The sequence below is a fragment of the Melanerpes formicivorus genome, unplaced genomic scaffold (assembly GCF_026170545.1).
Source record: "Melanerpes formicivorus ecotype bairdi unplaced genomic scaffold, bMelFor1.0.p_v2 SCAF_10, whole genome shotgun sequence".
Lineage (NCBI taxonomy): Eukaryota > Metazoa > Chordata > Aves > Piciformes > Picidae > Melanerpes > Melanerpes formicivorus.
The window spans coordinates 5616020-5621173 of record NW_027142362.1 but is presented as its reverse complement, the minus strand read 5'-3'; positions in this window follow the sequence as shown (position 1 = coordinate 5621173).

Sequence of the window (5154 nt, the reverse complement as noted above, 5' to 3'; positions counted from 1 at the left end):
GGATGTGTGCAGGAGTCTCTCAGTGTGGCTGAAACTGTGCATTTCTGGCCTTAGCTTGAGTACAGGAAAGCTCCTTGTGAAGGTGGTGTCTCTGTGGCTTCAAGTACTGCATGCCCTGAAGGGCAGCAGCTGTGAGGTCTCTGCTCTTGGAGGTGTGTGAGCTGCCTGGGAGTCTTCAGAAGTTGGTGTAGATGTAGGCAGCTCTGGAGCCTGTCTGTGCTTCATAGCCTGGAAGTCTTGACCCTGTGTGGCTTGGCCACAGGCTCAGCATGGGTAACCAAAGCAAAACTGGAGCTGTAGGCTTCCCTACAGAGGGTCTTTGTAGGTAGAGATGTGCTGAGCAGCAAAGTGGAATGGAGGAGGAGGGACCTGAGGCGTTAGGAAGCCTCAGAGCCTTTGTGTGTGAGTGCAAGCCTTGATTTGGAAGCAGTGTTTTCCCCTCTAATTTAAACCATTGGGTTGTGGTTGTTTTATTTTCCCAGGGGAATGAAGCAATGAGAGCCCAGGGAAGAGCCCAGAGAGGAGCCCATGTGGTCCTAACAGCCTGTGCTTAGCAAGCCAGCCAGGGCCCAGTTTGGATGGGGTCCCTGCCTTGGTGTTTCTGCAGCTCAAGTCACAGTCCAGCTGAGGCAGCTTGTTCCCGGAGCTGCCCACAGCTGTTTGCTGCTGGAGCCAAAGGGAGAGAGAGCCCCTGGAGCACCCAGGGCTGTAGGCAGCTCTGTGTGAGAGCAGCAGGTCCCTGTGCTGCCCAGACCTGGCTCCTTTCCCTGCTCTCTGTCAGTCAGCTGTCACAGTGCAGAGCAATGTCCCCTGAACGATCCCAGCCCTGGGGGCAGCCAGCTTCATCCCTGGGCTTAGAACTGCTGCTTTCACACCTCCTGCCTCTCCCTTTTCCTTTGGGGCTGATTTCAGCAAGGAAATTCATCTCCTCCTGCCCCCCAAAAGCTTAGCTGCACCCACCTAGGCACATCCCATCTCTGCACCAGGGTGGGGAGCAGCCCTGTGTGGCAGCAGAGTGCACAACCTGCTGCTGCCCCCTGGGCTGTTTCCTTGGGCAGCCACTGCCATGCTGCCTCCTTCACTTGCTGCAGGTTCCCTCCCTTCCCAGCCCACTGCTCTCCTGCAGCACCACTTGCCTGGTGGACACTGGGCTTGAACCAGGAGCAGTTCCCCGTTGAGCCTGTCAGGGTCCTGGTGCTTTTAGCTCACTTTGGAGGGTGAAATTCCCCAAGTCCCTTAAGAATACATGAACAATGAGCTCTGCTTTTCACCCTCCCCTGCAGTGAGTAGCTGTGAGGGCTTGGCTCTTGTTTTTCTTGCCCATGTTCAACAATTCTTTCCCCCCCCCTCCCCCCTTTTCTTTTTGTGATGTCAGCCTTCTGACAAACCTCACCCTGCCCTGCCCTGCAGTTCTGCACGACTGAGCCAGGCAGGTCAAGCAATCTGCCTCTCTGCTTCCTTTCCCTGGAGTGAAAAGTAAGCCTAGGAGCCCAAACCTGGTGCAGAGAGCCCTGCTGCACGCAAGGGAGCCCAGAGGAGCCAAGCAGTGAGCACAGAGCTGCTGAGAGCTCAGGTGGTTCCAGGGGTGGTGGCGCTCCTGCTGCTGCTGGGTCCCTTCTGAGGGCATCAGCGTCAGCAGCCCTGTTAGCTGTGAAATGAGGAGGGTGACTCATGGGCTACACAGATGCAAGTGGTGTCACTACCTCCCTGGGCCATCAGGTTTCCAACCTGCGTCAGCAAAACCAAGGGGAAAGGAGGAAATGAGGCTGACAAACCAGCCTGGATCTTGGCATCAGAGAACTGGCAGGGTTGGAAGGGACCTCAAGGATCATTCCAACCCCCCCTGCCATGGGCAGGGACACCTCACACTACAGCAGGTTGCTCACAGCCACATCCAGCCTGGCTGCAAACACCTCCAGGCATGAGGCTTCCACCACCTCCCTGGGCAACCTGTGCCAGGCTCTCACCACCCTCCTGGGCAACAACTTCTTCCTCACATCCAATCTGAATCTACCCATTTCTAGTTTTGTTCCATTCCCCCCAGTCCTATCCCTCCCTGACACCCTCAAAAGTCCCTCCCCAGCTTTCTTGTAGCCCCCTTCAGATCCTGGAAGGCCACAGTGAGGTCTCCTCAGAGCCTTCTCTTCTCCAGACTGAACGGAGACTTGCTGGGGTGCTTGGTGCCATGGGTTAGTTGCTCAGGTGGGTTGGATTGGTTGATGGGTTGGACACGATGATCTTGAAGGTCTCTTCCAACCTGGTTTGGTTTATTCTAAACAAATTCTAAATATTCTGGTTTATTCTGAACAGCTCCAACTCCCTCACAGTCTCTCCTCCTAGGAGAGGTTCTAACAGAGCCATCCCAAGGGCACACCTGAGCTGGCAAATGAGATGTCCCCAGCCCAGCAGGCGGCAATGAAGTGGAGCTGAGCTGTGCTGGGTTGTGCAGGCTGGCTGTGGGTGACCCACCTTCCCCTTCAAAAGTTGCATTGTTCCTGGAGCAGAGGCACAAGAGAGCTCCTTGCATCTGTTTACCAGGCAGAAGGGTCACAGATGGCTCCTCTCCCTCCTGGGTCCCTGCAGCTTCTGGAGCAGAATTAAAAGACACACTTAGGGGGGTGGGGAGTGAAGAAGAGCAGGAAGAGAAGAGAGGAGCCCTGTGTTGCCTCCCACCTGCCCTGCCACGGTGACTTGCCCCGAAGAGGCTGAGGAAAATCCTCTGTAAATGGAACATAAATGTTTTATGAATTCAGCCCTGGTGGAGTAAATTAAAGGGTCATTAATGGCCTCATTAAAGAGCTTTGCACTTTGTTCTGAATTATGAAAGCTATCATGCAATGTTAAACGAAATGGAGTTTGCAGGGAGATTCTCAAACTCTTTAACCAGTTCCCTCTCCCCCACCTCTGCCTCCCTCTCTCCTTCTTCTCTTTGCCTCCCCCAACCCTCCTCTCTCTCTCCCTTGTCTTTTCTCTCTCGGTGTCTGAGAAATGCCTTTCGAGGGAGCCTCCTGGAGAGCTACAAACTAGATTTCAATTATAAATCTTCTTATGCTCCACTAATTGCCTAGAATCTTTCTCCAGAGCTGCCTGAGGTTAATGCTGATGAAGAAAGAGCCCTTTTGTCTTGTCTTGAAACGCTGCCTCCCTCCCCCACCTCTGCTGGGACATCAAGCAGGGAATTACCTACAACGACACCCAAAAAGGACGCCGAGAGCAGCCCTAGGGGAAGAGAGAGACAGCTTGGCTGCGGCTTTGCCATGGCTCGCTGGGGAGAAGCCTTTGGCTCCTCTGGTATCTCATGATGTGGCTCTGGGTGGACCCTGGCAGCCTTCCTCAGCCCTGGCTCCATCAGCAGACCAGCACTGACCCTTTGCTGGGAAATCAGCTGGTGCTGGGTAGGGTCAAAAGGGACCTGTCTGGGAGCCCAGCCTGGACACCGTGGGCTTGACAAAGCAGAGTGCTAGAGCGAGTGGTGCTGTGTGACACCGTCCAGAGCCATCAGCAAGGCTGCCTGGTGGGGCCTGATGCAGAACCACTGAATCAATAAGGTTGGAAAAGACCTCAGAGATCATCAAATCCAACCCACCACCTCCTGACAACTAAACCATGGCTCCAAGTGCCACATCCAATCCCCTCTTGAACACCTCCAGGGATGGTGACTCCACCACCTCCCTGGGCAGCACATTCCAATGGCCACTCTCCCTCTCTGTGAAGGACTTCTTCCTAACATCCAGCCTAAACCTCCCTGGCACAGCTTGAGACTGTGTCCTCTTGTTCTGGTGCTGGTTGTCTGGGAGAAGAGACCAACCCTCACCTGGTTCAAACCTCTTCTCAGGTTGAATCTAAGTCCATAATGGAAAACAGACATAGAAGGGATCCAGGAGCCAGGGTGGCTAACTTCAGCTAGGGGTTTGGAGGCTCCCTGAGTGTCTCCCTTAATGGAGGAGGAGCAAAGTGCACATCCATGCTCAAGAGCAGCTTCCATTCATGGCAATGCCCACTGGAAATGTTTTCTGCCAAAATATATCCTAGGACTACCTTAAATCAAAAGCAAAGCTTCAGCAGTGTGCTGTCAGCCACTCAGGAGTGAGATTTGGGGATGAGACCTTGAGCAGCTGAGTCCAGGGGAGAGGCATCCCTGAGCTTGGCAGGGAGGTTGGAGTAGATGATCTGTGAGGTCCCTTCCACCCTAAGGCATTCTGTGTTCCCCTGATTCTATGGAAGAGGAGTGGGGAGGGGGTGGATGAGCTGCTGGTGCAGCCTGCACACGTGTGTGCAGCTTTTGCCCATCAGCCCTTTGTGCTTCAACAGGCTGCAAGCCTGTGCCAAAGGCTAAGATAGGATCTCTGCCTTCCTCCTCCACCTTGATCAGCTCCATCTAAGAGCTCACCCTTACCAAGGCCCTGGAGTTGTAAGGACATCTCTGAGAGCTATAACTGCTGGGGAGCATCCTGGCTGCTGTCACAGGGTCCTTGTCCCCTGTCCTGCCCTTGGGCACGAGGAGTGCTGAATCTTCCTGTGCAGCATGGCAGAGACTCCACATAAAGACTCATTTTATGCCTCCTGCAGTGCTGCTGTGGCTGAACACTAACTGCCAGGTCATTCTTATCACAGTAGCACCAAGGTTGGAAGAGACCTCAAAGGTCATCGAGTCCAACCTGTCACCACAGACCTCATGACCAGACCATGGCACCTCAGGCAGGAGCTGGCTGAGACAGTGCCTGCCCTGCCTGGCCAGTTGCTTGCTGGCCAGGCTGGCCAGAGAGAGTCCAAGCCCTGCTGCTATGGCTGGGACAGGAGCATGGAAGACACAGGCAGTGGGAGGTACAGGAGGTCTCTCCAGGTGTGCAAGCCCAACACCCTTGGAGATAGAGTCCTTGAAATCCATGTTCAGGAGTCAGCAGCTTCACTGCCCCTGGGTTTGAGTATACAGCAATAAGGAACTGGCCTCTGGTCACCCCCCTGCCTTCTCCCAGTGCTGGGGGGATGCTGGGAGCCCCACATCTCAGTGCAGGGAAGGGGAGTCTGCTGTGTCTGGGGCCAGCAAGCTCTTGCTCGAGATGCAGCTGCCCTGCTGAGGTGTGCAGAAACCCTTCAGTACACCAGAAAGCATTGCTTTGCTTTGCCCCAGCTTGTCCACTGGGGCACAACCAT